Source organism: Sus scrofa, chromosome 14, assembly GCF_054392235.1.
Source record: "Sus scrofa isolate SSC_HxYL_T2T_F1_AM1 chromosome 14, Sscrofa_HxYL_maternal_Yorkshire_Landrace_v2.0, whole genome shotgun sequence".
Lineage (NCBI taxonomy): Eukaryota > Metazoa > Chordata > Mammalia > Artiodactyla > Suidae > Sus > Sus scrofa.
In genome coordinates, this window is record NC_139396.1 from 104,527,719 (window position 1) to 104,548,004 (window position 20,286).

Genomic DNA, 20,286 nt, shown 5'->3' on the forward strand with positions numbered 1-20,286 from the left:
TAGGCTCTGCTGAGGCGGGGGGCTGGAAGGCCGGGCGGGGCGGGGGGCGGGACGATCGGCGGGGGCGGGGCGACGAAGGGCGGGGCCGCGCCGGCGGCGCAGGGAAGTGGCGCCCCTTTCTGGGACGCCGCCGGGCGCCGCGCCCCCGGCCCCGCCCCTCGGCGCCCCGCCCCCGCGCTCGGACGGCCTGAGTCGCGCCCTCCCGCCCCGCGCCGCCTAACTTGCTATAACTTCCTCGGCCGAACCCGGCCGCGCCGCCGCTGCCGCTGCCGACGCTGCCGCTGCGCCCGGGTAAGTACAACGCCGAGCCCTTGCTGGAGCATCGGGCCTTGCCCCCCCATTGTCTGAGGCCAACACCCCCGAGCGCCCTCTGGGGACTAGGATTGATCGCCAGGTCCGGGCTCGTTCCCTCCGGATCCCTCGCCCCTTCCCCGGGGCGGCCCGGCGGGCGGCGCTGGCTTTGTCTGCCCAGATCGCCCGCGAGGGGCTGGAGGCCTTGGCCCGGACCCCTTTGAGCCGAACTCGGGCGCCCAGCAGAGTGAAAGCAGCAGCAGGAGACTCGGCTGGCGCTCGAGGTTCCTTCGCCTTTGCTCTGTCCGCCTCCCCAGTCGGGTGCGCTCTGGGGCTGGGCGGGGGTAGGAGCGACCCGGGAGGGAGGGGCCGGACCGCCGCCGTTCAGGGTTCTGCCCCTCTCCCCAGCTTCGAGCCCTGGGACGAGCACTCCTTTTGGCTCCGGCACGGACCCTCGGCCGCCCGGAGCTCGAGCCGGGGTAGAGAGGGTGGCGCGGACCGGGGAGGGAGGTCCCCTCCCCCGCCCCGCCTTGAGTGTGCTCCAAGTCGCCCACCCCGGCGGTGTGTCTCACTCTACCCTGCACAGATTCAGGGCGGCCAGAGATTGAGTAGGTGGTGATTCACCTTCTCCGTGTTGGTCGTTTGGGATTGTGCTTGGGAGCAAAGCCCGTCTCCTGACGTAACTGGAGCTTCAGTCGAGTTGGGTCTGTGGCTCCAGAGTTGGCTCGTCCCGGGCCGCTGCTTCTTGTCGGGGAGTGATGGTGGTGCAGGTGGGTTCGGTGTGTGTTTGTGTGTGTGTGTTTAGGGACTTGGAGTGGGACACATCTGGGAGACACGAAGTTGGTCTCCGGCTAGGAAGCAGTCAGTGCTGTGGGGAGTCGCCGGGAAGTGGTTGGATCGGTGCTGGCCTGGCGACTGGCTGCAGACCGGTGATGAGTTCGGCCGTGTGTACCAGCTTGATGACTGTCCCCCGTGCTGTTGTCTAGGGTGACGAAGTCTTTCTGGGCCATGAGTATAGGGCATTGGGTTGGCAACTCTGCAGGTGTGCTCGCCGGGGTTTGCTATGTAGGAGTCCTCCTCCTTTCAGAGATGTGGGTTGTCCTTGGGCTGATAGGAGTGGGTGGAGCTTGCCAAATCTTCAAAAGTAGACTTTCCCCTTCCCCTTGACCTCCAGGTAGGGGAAGTTACTGCCTGCAGAGTGCCTGGGTTACCCTTCCCTGATTTTGAAGGGAATCCTGGGGCCTAGGCGGGCAGAGCACCCCAGCACCCCTACATCCCCTCAATATTCAGCTAGCCCTGTGGAAGGCCCAAGCACCCTTGTTTTCCAGGGATCCTCCTAGGCCCTGGCACCCTCAGAATGAAGCCCATATTCCTCCATAATGGCCCCATATGCCCTTCTGGCTCCTCTCAGCTGTCCCCAAGCTTTATCCCATCACGAGGATCCATAATATCTGGGAGACAGGCCTTGGAAGCCCAGGCTACCAGGCGATTTCCCCTCCCCTCTTATTGCGCTATCCTTTGTTGCACCCCTCTTCTGTTGGAAAATTTCTTGATCTCTCCATCCCTACATCTCTCAAATCCACTGCTTGGACCACCAAACATGGTCTTCAGTTTGTTCAACAAAGCATGGCTGAGAGTCTGGGGGCTTCCAGATGCTGTTGCAAGCACTGTTCCAGACTCATGGCTCCCTGATTGGCTGGCAGGTCTTTGTGGTCTTAGATCCCAGGATGGACATGTAGCAGTGCTCTGTAGTGTTTATTAATACAAGCTTGACCTCAGCTTAGCAACATTATTCAGGCAAACAGGAGTTGAAGCTCATGGTGTGTCTGGAGGTTTGTGGCTGCCTCCAGGAAGAAAGGGCATGAAGAGGAAAGGGCTGCAGAAGGCTTGGCTACCCGGGGAACTAACCCCCTTTACCAGCTGGGCAGTGAGCAGATCTCTGAGAACAGGTGAGGGCGGCCTCCCTTCCTGTGTTTGGGAATAGGAGGACAAAGCTCATGCCCTGTGTGGGAGGGGAGGGAACCTCACCCTGCAGGTCCTGGTAGTAGTGAATTTCCCATGGAGGCCAGGGAACAGGGAGTTCTGGAAGCTCTGGGTTGTAGAAGCGATTCCTGAGGCCTCACTCTAGGTTACCATGTGCTCAGAGATTTGACTTGTTACTTCCACTGAAGTACGATACAGTTTGGCAGTGCCTACAAAGTGCCATTGTGCCAGTCTTGGGAAACCTGTGCTGGGTTTAAAATCTAGAGGAGTTTATAAGGGACAAACTTACTGCAATTACGTGGAAGGTTTAAATGTGCAGTAAGAGTGGGTTTATTGAGACTTAACTATTTGTCAAGACTTACACCCAGTACTCTCCAAGAGGCTTTGCTTGTATTCACTCATTTAATCCTCAGAACCACATAGTATGGTAGATGATGTTAAGGTCCCATTTTACAGACTATGAAACAGTGGCCTGCAGAGGTCACAGAGTAACTTGCTTAAGGTCTGAATGAGAACCAGTTTTCCTAATTAGATATGCTTTCCTCTCAGAAATGATTCAAGTTGGTTAATACTCTGAACAGGCCTGGCCCAGAGGAACTAGTAAATCCTTCAGGGCAGGTGCCCTTACATTTTCTGCTTCTGAAAGCGTCTTATCTGTCTGGGCACATAGCAGGTGCCTCTGAAGCCCTGCTGGTTGACTTGCAATATAGCTTTTGTCTCGCTAAGGCCAAGGAATGGGAAGATCAGTGCTGCCATGTGTAGGAGATTGGAGAGTGAATCATTGCCTAGAGAGATCATTGTATCTGCCTAGATAGATCAGGGTTTGCTGTGATAAGTCCTCAAATCTGAGAGGCTTAAAGCAACAAAGGACTGCTTCTTGCTCACACCACATCCATTGCGTATCTGCTTTATGTTGTTCTTACTGTGGGATCCATGATGAGTAATTGGAACATTCCTGGTCACTTGGGCAGAGGGACAGAGAGCATGATGAATCTCACCCTGGCTCTTAAAGCTTCCACCCAGAAGTGGCCTTTCAATGGCTGAAGCAGTCGCATGGCCACACTTCCCTGCAGGCTGGGGAGTGAAAAAGGACTGGAAACATTTGGTGAATGCCTGCCACCTGCCCACCACTGTGCCTTCTCTGTGACTTCTTCCCAAGGTCTGGGTCCAAGTGTTGTGTGTTTCTTTGTCATCAGGAACATTCATGATGAATTAGTCAAAGAAATGCCATTTAGGTTAAAGATGAATCGAGGTGCCGCATTTGAAGGGCAAGAGGTTGGTGAGCAAAAATGCATGCAGAAGCCGCTTGCTCCTCTGACCCTGGACAAGTTATTTGAGTTCCTCTTGCTCATTCATTTATTCATTCATCTGTTTGTGTGCCCAAGGACTAGTGGTGAATCCCAGGCCAGGGCTTCTTATTAAGTATTTGTTTAGCTCCTACCCTGGTGTTAGGGGCTGTGAACTGGGTCGATGATCTCTTGTTTCCTGCTACTGGGCCCCCAGGGGCCTTGAAAGAGGGGTATTAATGCCCATGAGAAGGAAGCAGGCTCCTGTTTGCCCTCTCTGCCCCCACACATCAGCACTTGGACTTCTTGGACTTCCCCACGTGGTGGTGAGAGCAGCCTCCTTTCTTGGAGGCACCCCATAGGCCGTGTTGTTCCCCTTACGAGACTCTGGGGCTGAGCTTGTAAAGCTAGAGGTGTGTAAACGTCAGGTGTGAGGTTACTAAAGGATGGGAGTCACATGGAAAACAGGCTTGAGCGTGGGGCTGGGATGGTTCGCTGGCCTGCGAAGTGGGTAGAACCCCTCTGTTAATTGCATTTTTCCAGTCAGGCCACCCTTGCAGGGTGTCAAAGAGCTGGCTATACACTATGGACCTTGCTTCTGTGCTTTGTCACCTGCTTGGTCCTTGGTGACTTCCAGCAGGGCCAGGAAACACTGGTGGAGGTGGTGAGACTTCAGGTCTTCCGCTCGTGGTTAACTCTTGCTGTCCTTCGGCATGTTTCCTCCTTTCTCAGGGCTTCTGTTTTCCCATCTGGAATAGAGGGAGAGGGGATGGGGGGGGATCTACAGAAGCGGTCCAGCTCTTGGCCATTCATCAGAGTCCCCAGGGGACTGTAGTTTAGTGTTTTGAGACTCTTTGGTCTAGGTGAATGCCAGCATTCCTGGTTCATCTTCATTGCAGCAGTGGGGGTATTCATAATGTCTCAACATCCGTTTTCTTCCTTAACAGCATTTTGTTGTTGTTCAGACAGGGCAAGTGGCTGTGTTGGAACAGCACAGGGCCTGCCTGGTGGGAAGTATTGAGTGCCCCTGCCTATTAAATGTAATGATGAATAATGTTGTCCAGCATGTAGAGTGGAAGGTGGGGAGGCCAGCTTTCGAGTTGCATCTACTTTGTAGCTGAGTGCCCTGGACAAGTATTTGATTTTTTTTTTTTTTTATTCCCTTCCTGGACTTATTTTTCTCATCTGTAAAGTGAGAGGAATCTGCCCTTCCTGTCCTGTGTGTTACTGTGAAGCATAGTGCACACTTCAAGTTTGAGAAGCAGCCCCTGAGTTAGGCTGATACTCTGGTTTGGAACTGCTGCCGTCACGTTGACGCCTCTCAGCAAAGTGCTCACCAGCCGCAGGTTCTGGGAACCCCACTTCCTCCATTCTTGGGCCTGGTGGGGTTGGGTGGGGCTGGGCTGGGCTGGGCGGGGCCGGGTGGGGCGGGGCTGTGGTTTTCTTTTAGGAGGCTGCAGGCCTGGTAATCTAAAGCTGACCCGCCAGGCTTCCTTCTGGATGTCTGTTCTGGCTCCCTCGCCCAGCAGCTGGGGAGAAGATCCAGGAGCCCTGGTGTCCTTGAGCTAGAGGGACAGGCTTCTCCCTTCTTGGGCTCTATCAGCTTGTGCTGCATGGCTGAGAGCCATGGCAGGGCCTCGGGATCCTGGGTCACAGGGGGATCCTGGGTCAGAGGTGCACTCCTGGTGCTGCCTCTGACTCTGTGTGTTGCCTAGAATTTGGGAGAGCTGAGGCCTGGCGTTTGTGCCTGGATAAGGTTTGGAGACAGATCGGGACATGGGAATGGGCAGAGGGCGACCCCAAGGAGAGGTTTGATGAGCCCCTTCTCTGGGTTTTCCCTGTCTACCTGCATGTGCCCATCTTCTCTGCCGGGCCCAGAGAGCATTAAGAAAAAAGAGGCTTTGAGGGAGTTCCTGTCATAGCTCAATGGTTAACAAACCGGACTAGTAACTATGAAGATGTGGGGTTTGATCCCTGGCCTTGCTCAGTGGGTTAAGGATCCGACATTGCCATGAGCTGTGGTGTAGGGTGCAGACTTGGCTCACATCCAGAGTTGCTGTGGCTGTGCTGTGGGCTGGTGGCTGTAGCTCTGATTGACCTCTGGCCTGGGAACTTACATATGCTGTGGGTACAGCCCTAAAAAGCAAAAAAAAAAAAAAAAAAAACATTAAAAAATTCTGACCCTTGTAAAGACAGTAGGCAGACTTTATTCAGGACTGTTGTGATAGGTGTAAGGACTGCACAGTAGGGTTTTGCAGTAGGGAAGAGAGATTGGGCTCAACCCCAAATGCTACAAGGAAAAGTGGGAATTTATAGCCTGGGGGCGGGGGGCAGGGGGTGGGAGGGAGGTGGATGGATGGAAAATTTATAAGAGGGTAGGGTAATTCTTTACTAACTGACCTAAAAAATTCTTGCTGAAGGCAAGTTAGAGTGATGGGATATCTTGGGGGATGCTGCACTAGGAGGGTGAGGAATTCAGTCAGACATGGAAGGTGATCGATCTGCTGTGGAGGGTGGGGGATCCTGGCTAAACTGCCTTAGCTGGATTCTTGCTAAAACTGGACTCTGCAAGGACGGAGGTGGAAGCCCAGATTTGGGCTTGAGCGAGCAGAGGGCTCAGAGAAGCCTGACTAGTTTGGTCGAAAAGGGCGTCTCTGTCAGGGTATGAGGCTGGTATGTTCAGTCTTGCCCACGGTTCTTCCACTGGCCTGAGCTCATCCCCACTTGCCCTCATCCCTCAGGAGTGGTGCCCCTCCTTGTGGGCATCACTCCCTTGTTTCCAGAAACCCTAGTCCTTTTCTTATCCACATCTACTGGCTCCTTGGCCCCTGGCTCCCTCACTCTTGGCCGCTGGACCACTCTCTGCACCCAGGAAACAGCCTGGACCCAGGTCCTTGGTTTCCTCCAAGCCCCAGTGCTGGCTCCCATTGCCAGATCTGTGGGGAGCCAGACCATGGCCATTTGACTCTGGACTCCCTGCTTAACCCTCTTTCCTCGGCCTCTGTGCCTTGTGTTTCCTGCTCTCCTTTTCCTGGGCAAACCAGTCTGACAACTTTATGGATCTCTCCCTCTCCCACAGGCCTGGGGACTGGACTGTCTACTCTGCCTGAGCTGGGCCATGGGAGGTGCAGTGAAAACATCCCCCCACCCCCCCAGCCTGGGACTGTGGCTCCAGAGGCCTCCTTAATGGAGCCACTCCTGCTTTCTTCTGTCTTTTTTCCTGTCTAAGGCCTTCCCATCCTCCTGGTTTTCTCTGCCCCTCTTCTCCTCTTGGTCACACCCTGCACAGATCACTCTTTCGGGTGTGTCTGCTACTCTTAGGAGTGCTCCTGTCTCAACAGCCATCTTTTTAGGAACCAGGCCCACCCACTGTTGTGGAGGGGAAAAAAAAAAAAAAAGGCTATGTGAGGAAAACCTGCTGGTTGCCTCTGGTCTGGTCCAGTGGGGGCCTTCCCCACTTCCTGAAGACTGGCTTCCACCCCTACAGGGGAACAGTGATTCTGTACTTCCACCCTCCCTCCACTGTCATTGTCTCCTGTTGTCCTGGCTGCTTCCTGTGAAATACAACTAATGATATAAACACAGACCAGGAGCTTGTCAGCAAAAGAGCTGGGGTGGTGGCAGTGAGGTATTCCTTCCCCAGGGAGCGGGAAGAGCGAGGAGCCTGTGTGCCAGGTACAGGGGTGGGGTGGGCAGGGCAGGGCCCCTCTGGGCTAGGGGAGTCCTGAAGCTCTCTCTCTGGGAAGACAGATTGTGGCAGGGGTGGAGTGTGGGGGCAGGGGCAGGTGCCAGCTGGGGTGCTGCAGGATTCGGTGTGCTGAGGATCAGTGCCTTTTTGGGTATGGGGGCCCTACAGAAAGGTGGTCAGAGAGAGGCCTGCCTTGGTCTGATGGAGGGTTGTAGGATTCTGGGCCAGAGCTGCTGAGGGCCCACTGAGGGGCCAGGAACTTATGCCTAGCAGCTGAGGTGTGAGGGCTCCCTGTGCCTGAGTGATTCTACTTGTTATGAAGTCTCATTTATGCTCGTTAATTTGGGGCTACTTGTTGAACGTTGAGCACTCATCAGAAATTCTTTTGGATGGAGTTCCCATTGTGGCTCAGAGCGTTACGCACCTGACTCGTATCTATGAGGACACAGGTTCAACCCCTGACCTCACTCAGTGGATTAAGGATCCAGTGTTGCCATGAGCTGAGGTATAGGTCACAGACGTGGCTCTGATCTGTCGTTGCTGTGGTTGGTGATGTAGGCCGGAGCTGCAGCTCCGATTCGGCCTCTAGTCTGGGAACTTCCATTTGCCGCAAGTGTGGCCCTAAAAAGCAAAAAAAAAGAAAAAAAAAAAAAAAAAAAAAAAGCCTCTTAGAGCATAGGGGAGCCAGACTTATACCTTTTCTCTTTTCAGCCGCCTTTCCCTGTGGCCTGGGCAGTCTGTGAACTTGAGTTCATTAGGAGATTTTTGTTGGGGGGTGGCAGGGGGGAAGCTCTGCTAGGTAGAGAGCCCTCCATTCCGGAACCACTTCCTGCCCCCCAAGTGGTTCTGCCCAGTGCTGGTTCTAATAGGCATTGTGTCATACCTCCCAGAAGCCTGAGAGAGACTGCGATGGTTTATTGTTCCTTAGGGGGGAAATCACTTGGAGGAAATACATCAGCGCTTCAGAGTGCAGAGTATTTCTCTATGTGTGAGTTAGAGTAGGCTTTTGAACAACATGTATGTGTATCCCTGTAGGAAGGAATAAATGTACAAACCCTCCTCACAGCTCCATTCTGCAGCTTTCATTTCCTGAAAGGTACAGGGCGCTTAATGGTTAAGGGATTGGAGTTTAGAGCTGGGATTTTGAAGAAACTGTTTTTAGCCTGTCCTTGGAGTTGGGCCAGGCCTAGAAATCTGTTGAAATAGCTTTCTTCAGCTGCTAAAATTGGGATGGGCTCATAACACTAGGACCCTGAGTCTCACTGATGACTGGCCCTGGGAAGGATCCCTGCTAAGGCCTGGGATGCCTGCAGCTCAGCGACCTCCTCCCTTGCCCCGCCCACCACAAAACCTGGGACAGAGTGGACCTCCCTGTGGAATAACTCTGGATTTCCCCTCTGCCTTGATCAGAATCTGCTCTTGGTCTTCCTAGGAAAACTTCCTATTTGGGGACTTGGGGAGGAGTTGTGAGCAGGGAGCCCTCTGAATTGGTGAGTCTGTCCTTACTGAGGAGGCTGGCATTCCTTTCCCCCCTCCTTCCCCCTTCTCCTTATTCTAGGGAGATACCAGAAACTGCCTGCAGAGAGCTACAGGCCAAATTTTTTGTGCCACAAATTTTAGGAATTTTAAATATCAAGTTTTAGCTTTTTTTTTTTTCATTAAAAAATAAATAATGAAAAAGCCATAAAGATATAGAGTAAAAATCATATTTCCATTCCTGACCTTTCAGTTCTGCTCCCCTGAGGCCCTGTCACCATCACCAGCTGTCGGGTGCCTAGTGAAGCGTCTCTGGCCTCCTCTTGTTTATCCTGGTGCTGAACACCACTTACACTGTTCTGCACTTAACTGGTTTTTACCCCAAAGTTTATCTTGGGATTGTTCCATTTCAGCACACGCAGTTTAGGCCATTCTTTTTAAAAACAGTGGCATGTTATTCCTCTGTGTGGTCAACCATGGTTTATTTTGTCGGCACCCCCATGGGTGGGCGTGGAGGTTGCTTTCTGTGTTTGGTTCCTACAAGCTAAGCTGCAGGAACACCTTGTTTGTACATCTGTCATAGAGATGGCTAGACAGGGGGTCCAGGCATGAGGTACTCCACCGGAAAACACACACGCTGGGAGAATGAAATTTCCAAGGTTATTATTATTATTATTATTATTGCCACAACCATGGCATGAGGAAGTTTCGGGGCCAGGGATAGAACCCATGCCATAGCAGTGACAATGCCGGACCCTTAACCCACTGAGCCACCAGGGAATTCCTTTGAGGTTTTCTTTTGGAGGGATCTTGTGTTTCTGCATTTGGAGCCTAAAGCTGGAGGGACTGTGGTGCTGGTTCCCACTGCATTCTGTTTCAGCTCAGGTCAGCCTGTTTTTAGAGCACCTGGTGTTTGCAGCCCTTGGCTGTGCCCTGTGGGCCATGTAGCCTGTGCACCCAAAAGTGTGATATAAGAGTGTGAAGAGGCAGCCAGAGCCAGACAGGGTCTGGGAAGGTGGGGAGCAAGGCTTCTCATAACATGGGTTTGAGCAGCCCAAGGCGTTTATAGGACTTGGGCTGGGTGTGAGGCTGAGTCTTGGCTGAGAAATAAGCAAGGAGCTGGGAATCAACTTTTAGAAGAACAGGTTCTCATGGGGATTTGGGGGTTGGTGTGAGGGTCGGGCCTCCTGTCCAGGCCTCACTGGACCTTCCACAACTCCGGGATCCCCCATCTCCTGCCCGCCTAGTAGCCCTGCCTGGCTTGGTGCTGCTTCAGGCTGCTCTGGGCCTGACTGCCACCTTGTGATTTTAAAAGCTTGTGTAGAAGGCACCTGATGTAAATAATAGATGGGTTTTTCTGATTTGAGCAGGCAGTTTCCTTGCAGAGGAGAAGCAGAGGGTGAGGGCAGATGAGGTTCTCTTCCTGGGGTGGCTTTGGGGAGGGAGCGAGGGAGGTTATGTGAGAGGGCTTACATTGGAGCCATCTACTGGGATCCTCCTGGGAGTGCTCTGTTTCCCCATCCTTGTGGTCCATGTGCCCCTGAGATGACTGTAATCTTCCCCTATGTGGCTCTGCACAACCCCCTCCCCCATGCCTGGGCACAGCAGGGTAAGAAGCAGGGAGATTTTAAGGCTGGCTGGCAGATAGTCCCCCAAACAGAAAGGTACCTGGCATGACCCTGACCTGGTGAGTTTGAGACCTGTGTCCCTGCCCTGTCTCTCCCACCATTGCCCTTACACGCTGCCCCTGTGAGAAGTCCAGAGCTTCCCATGGCCACAGCCCTGCTGTTGAGGCTTGGAGCTTTGAGGCACAGAAGTTTCTATTGTGACCGTGTGGCAGCTTGGACTGACCTGTGGGGCAGAGGAGGTGGGGCCTGCAGACTGACAGTGGAGCTATTCACAGGCTCTGCCCTGGTTTCCTGCTGCCTCCCATTGTGGATTATATGGGGGGGAAGGGAAAAGGGGAGGGGGTGGCCAGTGCTGCTATTGTTGCTGGCAGTGAGAGCCTATTATGCTTCATAGAAGTCCTTTGGTGGACTGAGCTTAGCCACTCTAGAGCTCTTCTCCTCGAGTTCTCTGATGTTGAGTAAGCTGCCTATCCCTGACCCTGCCCTCTACCAGTGCTCCCCATCCCTGGAAATCTGGAGAGACCCTGCCCTTTGTGGGTACTTCTGTCAGGATCCCCCCCCCCCCCACGCAAGTCCCTGTGCTGTGCCTGGAATCCTCCCTGGGTAAGAGCTCTGAGCAGCTGGGCAAGAAGCAGGAGTGCCCATTTGCTGCCTTATCAGCCACCTGCCCATTGCCTCTGGCTTCTGCCCCGAGCTGATCTCTCCAGGGCCAGCTGTGCCCTTGGGTGGGGACCAGGCATGTGCCTGGGTGGTTTTCATTCTAGCAGGCTCCCACTTCCCTTTGTACCTGAGAGCCCAGCCTTGTGCCCCCCCCGTGCCTCACTGGAACCCTCAGCTGCAGAAAAGCCTGCTTGCTGGCGGGCCGGCCTGCAGCCTCCCCCACTGCCTGAGCCACAGCCATTTTTCTTTGTTCTGCCATCTCCGGGCTCTTGAAGCTCAGGCAGGCGGCGGCAGGCTGGGCAGGCAGCAGGCAGCAGGCAGTGGGCTCACAGCACTGGCGGAAGCCCTCATGACATGAATCTTCCCTGCTGAGCCGATGGCACACAGACTGCTGGCTGGACCCAGCACTTACCCCAGCTGTACCCCCAGCTCCCTGGTGGTGCTGAGATTTCTTTTTGTTTAAAGAGGATCTTCCTATCTTTTTGGATCACAGTGATGCTGACTTGTACAGTGAGATAGGGCTCGATATTTGTGCCACTGAGGGAGTGTATGCCCGGGTGGGGGATGGGGTGGGGGTGGTGAGTTCATGGATCCCTTTGGGGAGCACCAGGCTCTTTGGCAGAAAAATCCACTCCCAAGTACAAAGTGTCATCGTCACATCCTGGTCCTTCTCCCGAAGAGGAAGAGCTCTTAGCATTTAGTGGCAGGGGTAGTTGAGAAAACAGGTTGTTTTTTTGTCTCTGTATGGCTGTGGGAATTTCTCTCCAACTGAAGGGAGCCACCTCCTGCCTCTTTGTATCTGAAGGTTTCTCCTCTTCCCCAGGTTTTGTTGAGCAAAATGAGCTTCCTCCTGGGGGTCTGATTTCACCCTGTGTGAGGTCACAGGCGGAGCTGAGGGTTACTCTCTGGCATCTCTTCCTAGAAATGTGTCCGCCCCAACTCATACATCTCCAGCTTTCTAAACTGCAGCTGGAGTCTATGACATGATAGTCCCCCTGCCTCTGAAATAAGGTTGTTTGGTATGAGAACTCAGGAGCTCTCACTACTTTTTTGTTTGTGTTTAGCATTTTATTTTATCCTTTCAGAACCCATCCATCTTGAGATCAGCCTTGACCTTTAGCAGCCAACCCTTTCAAATTCGGAAGCCAGTCTCAGCCCTGGACAAGGTTGCCTCTTGGAGTTCCCTTATTTTAGCAAGTGTTGTACAAGACTCAGCAAAAGGAGCTAAGTTCGCTGTTATGTGCGTTGAAACACAGATGCAGCTTTTAGGGTAGTTGGGCCCAGATGAGGGTAGGAAAGGTCATGTTTGGGGCAGCACGGTGCTCTGGAGGAGCTCAGGCAAGTAGAAGGCTGGGCTTGGGTCCTAGCTGTGCCACTGGCCCTCCAGGTGACCTTGACGATTCATTTTCATGGGTGTAGGTCTTTGGAAAATGAAAGGGTTGCTCAGAGGAACTTTGGATGCTTGAGGGAACTCTGAGTTCTATGAATCCAAGTCCAAAATGCTTGGTCACTATACCGAGCCCCTGTTGCCAATTCAGGATACTTTTTCGGAGGAAATGTCATCAGACAGGGTTAATAGAGGGCATCTCTTCCCAAGGTATTTCTTTCTTTTTTTTTTTTTTTTTTTTTAATGATTTTTATTTTTTCCGTTATAGTTGCTGTCAATTTTCTACTGTACAGCAGTGACCCAGTCACACATACATATATACATTCTTTTTCTCACATTATCCTCTATCATGCTCCATCATCAGTGACTAGATATAGTTCCCAGCTATAACTTCCCAAGGTATTTCTTCCTTAGGTTCTGCAAGGGTTGGTGGTGGTGTTTGGGTCTATAATTGTCAGAGGAACCCCCCCCCCCCAGCCCCAAAACACCACCACCACTCCTGGGGAGCTGAGTGTGGCACCAGGAGCCCACTGATAAATAGTCCTGCCTCAGACAATGGCATTAACCTTTTCTTAGAAATGCCACATTCCCTCTCTGGTAAACCTGGGGGCAGGGGTGGGGTGGAGTAGGGTGGGGGGGATAAATCTTTTTATTTTACCTCCCATCAAAGTGAGGCCAGGCTCTAAAACACAAAACCCTTTAGACAGGATACCCTGGAGATACCCTTCTGTACTTTGCTCCTCCTGGGAGGGGCTGGGGTTTACGTTTTGTCTTTATATTTTATTAAAAATTCCCAGAGGCAGAAGTTCCTGTCCTGGCTCAGTGGTTAATGAATCCGACTAGGAGCCATGAGGTTGCGGGTTCCATCCGTGGCCTTGCTCAGTGGGTTAAGAATCCGGCGCTCTGTGAGCTGTGGTGTAGGTGGGGAGCTGTGGTGTAGGTTGCAGACTCTGCTCGGATCCCACGTTGCTGTGGCTCTGGTGTAGGCCCTCGGCTACAGCTCTGATTGGACCTCTAGCCTGGGAACCTCCATATGCATTGGGAGTGGTCCAAGAAATGGCAAAAAGACAAAAAAAAAAAAAAAAAAAAAAATTCCCAGAGGCAAAATGGATTTCTGGTCCTTTATCTGCCTCCTGTGCCCCTGGGCTTTCCTCCCATTGTCTTGCTGGGCCTGGATCTGCCTCTATGTCACAGCTCTGGGCTGTGTGTTTCTACCCTGCGTCACTGGAGGCCTGTGGTCTTGGAAGATGCCTAAGGAGCAAGGAGCCCAGCTTTGATAAACACTTGGTTGGAGTAGCTTCCACAGCTGTGAAATGGGAATAAAAACAACCTGTAAGGATCCAGGTGTTTACTGGTCAGTGGGATCCAGTAAAATATTGAGCAAACTCCACAATTAAAACATTCCTCCAGGAAAGCTGCTTGCGTCCCTGTCAGTGGACACACAATTAAGATGGGTGGGCTTTCCCTGTGACTTATCTGAAAGGTCCTTTCCCTCACTTTTTTCTTGGGCCTCTTAGACCCTCACTGTTCAGAGTACTGGCGGCAGGTCTGCTGCTGGGCAGTGATGGCAACACCTGGAGCTTGTACCAATGCAGACATAACCTCACTGCGGCTGAAGCAGAATCTGCATTTAACAAGGTTCCCAGGTGATTTGCATGCACTTTCAAGTTTGAAAACCTCTGGCTGCAATGTCTCCCCTCCCGGCCCTGCCCCCCAGCTCTCCACCTTCTTCAGTCTGTGTTGTGGTTTTGCCCTCTTTGTTCTCTTGCCCTCCTTAAACTTGCTGACTTTAAAGGGATCTGGTGGCTCTGGCTACCTCTCGGGTGGTCAGTTCACCCAGGTAGCCCTGGGAGCTGGGGGTATCTGGGAGGTGGGTCTGGGGACTATGGAAGCAGCTGCGGGCGCCTCCCCCAAGCCTGCTGGTGAGGTCAACCTTGGGGCACCGAGCAAGGGAGTAATTGGAGCCCTCCTTTGTGAAAAGGGGCACCCAGCCTCCCCCGGCCATCTGGTGCCACTCACACCGCCCTGTCCGTCTGTCCCAGATGGGTGACAGAATCAGAATCAGGTTGTAAATGTTGTCTGTTTTTTTGTAGAAACACAAAGCATTCTATATAAAGATGCTTTAGTGTATGTGAAGTTCAAATAAATAGTCCAGAAAAGGGACTGTAAATTTATTTTTTCTTATTTTTTTAGTTGAAGAATGTTTGAGATGACCCCGCTGATTTTGATAGGATCACCTGCCCTCCCCCTGCTTTCTGGTGGGGGTGGAGGGGGCTTGGGGGGGAGATGAGTTTGGGGCCCCCAGGGTTGGGGGGGGTGTCTCTGGCCTTCTGGGGCTGTTTTAGGGACTAAGCTGCTAATCTATCTTTTTGCAGATGCTTCTCAGCTTTTTTTTCAGCAGAGTCCCACTGTTGATTTGCATTTTTAAAAAATCTACTTCTCCCTCCCCCCTCACCTTTATTCTTTGTCTCTTTCCATTTTCAGTGGACTTTGTTTTATTTGTTTTTCTCCAGCAGGCTTCACTTTTCTATTAGCTTGTTGGGGGAGTTGTTTTCTTCTTTCTGTGTGAGCCCTTCCCACCCCAGCCCCGCCCGGGGTGGGGGTGGGGGAGGTTGGTGGCTAGAGGAGGCCAGGAGCCAGGCTCTGCCCTGGCCTGGAGAGCCCCGCCCGCCTGGGAAGGATTAGGTAGTGCTTCCCAACACTTTCCTTGAAGTGAAGTGGGTTGTCTTAAAACCTAGTAGAGTGTAGTAAGCTGTGTAATTTTGGATACAAAGATTTTCGAGTCACGGTCTTTATTTTATGACTTTCAGGCATGGGGAAATGGAGGAAAAGGAGTAAATGTGTATACTTCTAAGTTCTATACAGTTGCTTTGTATTAGGGGAAGAGCAGGCTGGGAGTTGGGCAACCCCTGCAAAAGGAACATTTCCTCCCTACATTAGACACGCGGGTCACATCCTCACACCGGCCTGGAGCCTGTAAGGACTCAGTTATTGGAGCAGAATTTATTTCTCCCTCAAGAGCAGACTCAGTCGTCCCTCAGGACATCTGTGGCTGTTAGGAGCGGCCCCTACTGCAACTGTGTCAGCCCAGCAAGGGCAGCCACGCTGGTGGTATCTTGGTGCCAACCATGGTGCCCCGCTCAGAGCCGGGGACACACTGTTGAGACTGTTGCCACCATGTTGGGTTGTAGAGGTTAAACCCGCTGCTCAGGGGAATGTTTCCTCTCCAGCCTCCCGCCTCCTCCTTCCTTCCTGCCTTCCTGGGCCCCATCCTGACTTCCCGTACCTGCCTGGCTGCCTTTAGCAGAAGGAAGCCTGACCTGACGCCCCTGTGTCAGGCACGGGTCTCACTCAAGTTCACGGTTTCCACAGCCCCATTCTGGGTACCTCCCATGAAGCAGGTGCTGGGACAAGTAGAAACAAGTCGTGAGGTGTTTGTTTCCCACAATGAAAGCCTTTCCCCCCAGGGACTCTCAGGGTGAGTTAGTGCTCTGATGATTGCTGTGCACTTGACTCTAGTTATGCCGTGGCCTTGCCTCAGGCCCTTCATGGGAATCTTGAGAGTGGACAGAGGGCCCAGCATGTAGGCCTTGTGGGTTCTTGTCCACATTGGCAATGTCGCTGTAAACTGGCCCAAGATTTCCCCATCTTGTGTGCTCTGGGCTTTTGGGTGTAGACATTTCCTGTGCACTTAGGTTTTCAGAAACAAGCCTGTTGTTATCTGCACCATGGCTTCTCATCTTCATGGGAGCAGGTGGCTTAGTGTTCAGCCACAGAGGAAAGGCAGCTGGGAAGCTGGGATGGAGCCTGGCCTCCTTCCCCCAGCCTTTTGAGAAGTTGGGGGTGTAGCTGTGGGTGACTAGGCTCTGCCTCACCTGGCTGGACAGGCACCACCCTGGTGCCGAATAGGCTGCCTAATGAATCGTGTTCAAGATCTCTAGGTTTATTTGTTGCCCAAATGTTTTCTTTTTCTTTTTCTTTTTTAAAGGAAAATGGCCACAAATTCTACATTTTGGCTTGAAGCGAGTTATTTTGTGGAATCTCCCTTAATTTGTTTTGTTTGTTTTTGGCTTTTCTCTCTTTCTTCCTTTTTTTTTTTTTTTTTTTTTTTTTTTGTCGCATTCATGACAGTTTCAAGTTCCTGCACCAGGGAGGGATCCAACCCATGCCACAGCAGTGACCCACGCTGCTGCAGTGACAGTACCAACTCTGGATCCTTAACCTGCAGAGACACAAGAGAACTCTTGTTTGTTTGTTTTTTGATCTTTATCATGCTAAAATTCAGGTGACACATGGAATCCCACAGAAGGAGATGTCCTCAGTGGACACCTCAGTCCTAAGGTGTCCCTTAGGAAGAATGGATCTTGACTTGACTCGTAAGTGGTAATGACCATGGTGATCACTTGGTTTTAAGGTGGTGTCTGCTGGGTTTCTCCACTGCTACGGTACTACTATGTTCTTTGTAATTAATAAAAGTCCTATGGGAAGATGCTTTGAGACTATGTAAACATGCTCTTTCTCATCAAACTTTCAACTAGTTTTAGAATCTGTTATAGTCTGAATATTTGTGGTTCTCCCCTCCCCATTCATATATTGAAATCCTAGTGCCTGATTTGCTGATGTTAGGAGATGGGGGTGCGTAGGTCGTGGAGGTGCAGCCCTCAAGAATAGGATTAGTGCCTTTACCGGAGACTCCCCAGAACTCCCTTACTGCTTCTACCATGTGAAGACATAGCAAAAAGGTGCCAGCTTTGAACCAGGATGATGCCCTCTCTCGACCATGTGGTATGTGGTGCCTTGATCTTGGGCTTCCCAGACTCTAGAACTATGAGCAATCAATTTCTTTTCTTTATAAGCTGCACAGTCTCTGGTATTTTTCCAGTCTGGTATTTTGTTCTAACAACTAGAGCAGACTAAGAACCCTCTGATGATTCTTGACAGAATCAGTTATTTCTGTCATGGTTGTTGATGAATTAATTCCATTAATTCTACATTTATCATTCTGCTGTAAAGAACTTTCCCTTCTCCCCCATCTGTTTATGTAGCCATATATATATATATATATATGTATATTAGAATGGACTGGATTCATGGATTCTTTATTCAGTGAGTTAAAATGTGTTTGTATTATTTATTTTGATGCTCAAATTTTTCCAGATTTGGCCTGAAGGTGGTGGGGGGAGGGAGGGGGAGTGGCTTTGAACTGACTGCTGTGAAGGAAAGCCCTTAAAAATGTGTATTTCAGGTGTGTCACAGTTCTTTTGAATGAGTCTCTATGTGCAGTTTGGGAAAAACGCCTTGAGTGATTCTCTTGTTCTGTGGAATTTGGGATCAGCCAGCTTAAGCCTGTCATTTTCAAATGTGCCTCTCATGGACCCCCCCCCCTTCCCCTCCACCACCTGAGAGACATGTGACCTGTTCTGCCCATCTCCATGCTGGGTTTCTGGGTCAGAGTCTCTTTGAACAAAGGCTCCTGTAGCTTAAAAAGTAATAAAAATAGTAAGTTTGAAAATCACTGGATTAGGTGACCTCCATTCCTGGCCAGCATTTGTCCCACTGAGTCCTCGCCTCCCCGCTTCCCGCCTCTGACCCACATCCTTCCCTCGGCTTCTTGCCTGACAACAGCCCTGAGATAGACAAATGTCTCCTCGCAGGATCAGTGAGAGGCCCCTTGGTGCTCCTCAAACTCAGCAGGTTTGGGGTTGTGGGTTTTGGTGGTGGAAGCTCATAATGCTGTGTTTGCGAAGAACAGAGTTTCATACAGGAAGCCAAGCACTTAGAATCCCAGGCCCGGTGGAGAGCCTGGTGGGGCTCAGTGCTGGCATCTAGGCTTTCCTGGGCCTCCATGTGGAGACCATCCCCGGTCCCACGTCAAAGGCCTGAGGGTCTCTGAACTCTGGGAACCTCCCTTCCCTTACCTGTGTGGCTGGGCCCGTGCTTGTGACCCTGTAATAAGGGGCGGTGGCCCACCCTCACCCCTGGGTGGCTTTGTAGTATTTTCCCTTAGTGAAAAGTCAAACTTCTGGATTCTCCTGAGTGGCTGCTGCCACCACATCCAATTTTGCAGCTTCTGGCAGACCCTGAGCATGGGGGGTGGTCCTAAGGTGTATGAGTTAGAGTGGGACTTGGACCCTTCTGACTCTCAGGGTGAGTCCCACCTGAGTGGGGAACCCAGGGACCTGAGCTCCTCCTCCTGCTCTCAGGGTGGCAGTGCCCTGGGACTGAGGCACAACATCCTTCCTCTGTGTGAGATTCCCGTGGGCAGTGAGGCAGCTCTAGCCTGCCTTTGCAATCATCTCTCATACTGGAACCCTTTTCCCTTGATAGTTACCTGTCCCCGCCTATACTTCTTCCCCCTTGGGCCTACCTGTTCCTTTGGCCAGTACCCAGTGGGCTCTGGTGACCTGGAAAGTCCAGGACCTAAGGTGTGCCAGTTGGAGGAATAGCAGGGCCCCAACTCCATTGGAAATATGATTGCCCTTCTCTGGGATGGGCCTGTGGTCAGGTACCAATACTGGGGGCCTCAAAGCCCAGGCAGAAAGGTTGAGTCTCAGTGAATAGTTGAGTCTGGAGAATGAGAGGGAGACGAGCCAGCAGGATAACCTGGGTTCGAGCTCAGGATATGGGTGGATGTTGTTGTCCAGGTACAGCATAATTCAACTGGGTTCTTTGCTTAGGGGTTTCGCGAGGCCCAAATCAAGGGGTTGGCAGGGCTGCTTTCCTTTCTGGAGGTTCTGGGGCAGAGTCCACTTCCTTGCTGTTGGAGGACTGAGGTTCTGTTTCCTTACTAACCGTCAGCCAGGGCCACCCTTAACTCCTGGAGCCCTCTCTGGTCTTTGCATTTGGTCCTCTATCTCAGATCCAGCAACAGTGCATTATATCCTTCTCATGCTTGGCATCTCTGACTACTTCTGCCCTCACCTGGGAGAAAGTTCTGCTTTTAAGGGCTCATGTAATTAACATTGGACCCACTCAGATAGTTTCCCTTTTTTTGAGGTAAATTGATTAGTCATCTCAATTACATCTGCAAAATCTCATTTGTCCTTTCTTTTTTGTGGTTATAAAATATACTTTGTATTTTTTTCACTTTGCTCAATAAAAAGGGAATTTTAAAAAGGAATCAACCTGTGAGGACAGGGAGAATAGGAAAGGAACAATAGCAAGAAAAGATTTGCATACCAAGAATAGATGGGTGAGTGACCTAGTTTAAAATGTAGGAGTTGGTGTCATTCCATATTATTATTTGAGGGGAGTGTTGGGAGGGAGGAGCACTAGAGATAGCTAAATATCAGAATTGTTTGAGGGAGCTCCCACTGTGGCACAGAGGGTTAAGGATCTGGCATTGTGGCTCAGATTCAACCCTGGTCCAGAAACTTCCATATGCCACGGGGGCGGCCAAAAAAATTTTTTTCAAAAAAAATTGCTTGAAAGCAGTTGATGTCGTTAGAGCCTTTTCCTTTGTGGTGGTTGGTGACTGCCTTTCCTCTTTAGCTGGACAATGGAGATTCCTTCTGCTGAAGGAAAAACCAAGGGCCTGGGAGACTCCAGGTATTCTTAGAGGTTCCTATGAAGACCATCTTCATCCCCCAGCCTTCTATCCCACTTGGCTTCTAGACAAACCAAACACTTTACCTTCCAGGCAGGCGATTAAAAGATACCTCACCAGGGAACCTGACTGGTCTAAGAGGAAAGAACTCAAGATGCTGACAACAGGAATTTCCTAGCAGATGGCCCAGCCAGATCACCCCACACTGAAAGTCACTTGCCCAAGGACTCAGTGCTTCCAGTCAGTCTCTAGGCATTTACTCTTAGTCATGAGGATCACCGAGGATTGCTAGTATCTGAAGACAGTGCCTAACATGGAAGAAAGCGAAACAAATGGGGAGA

The 20,286-nt window shown here is 51.6% G+C and overlaps 1 protein-coding gene across 8 annotated transcripts in view; it reads left to right on the plus strand.

Annotated features, from left to right (window-relative positions):
* The window catches only part of TSPAN14 (tetraspanin 14), a 59,181-nt gene that overhangs the window by 584 nt on the left and 38,311 nt on the right, over nt 1-20,286 (plus strand). The window contains exons 1-2 of one of the 8 annotated variants that reach the window (XM_021074405.2): nt 380-575; nt 878-1,061. The exons of 2 other annotated variants lie outside the window; for them this stretch is intronic. The gene's annotated coding sequence lies outside the window, so the exon portion shown is untranslated. Of the gene's footprint in view, nt 1-189; nt 292-379; nt 613-877; nt 1,062-4,753; nt 4,907-7,156; nt 7,236-8,656; nt 8,739-20,286 lie in introns of those variants that run through there. 5 more of the 8 variants (XM_001926602.7, XM_021074407.2, XM_021074408.2 and 2 more) reach the window with 5 other exon arrangements.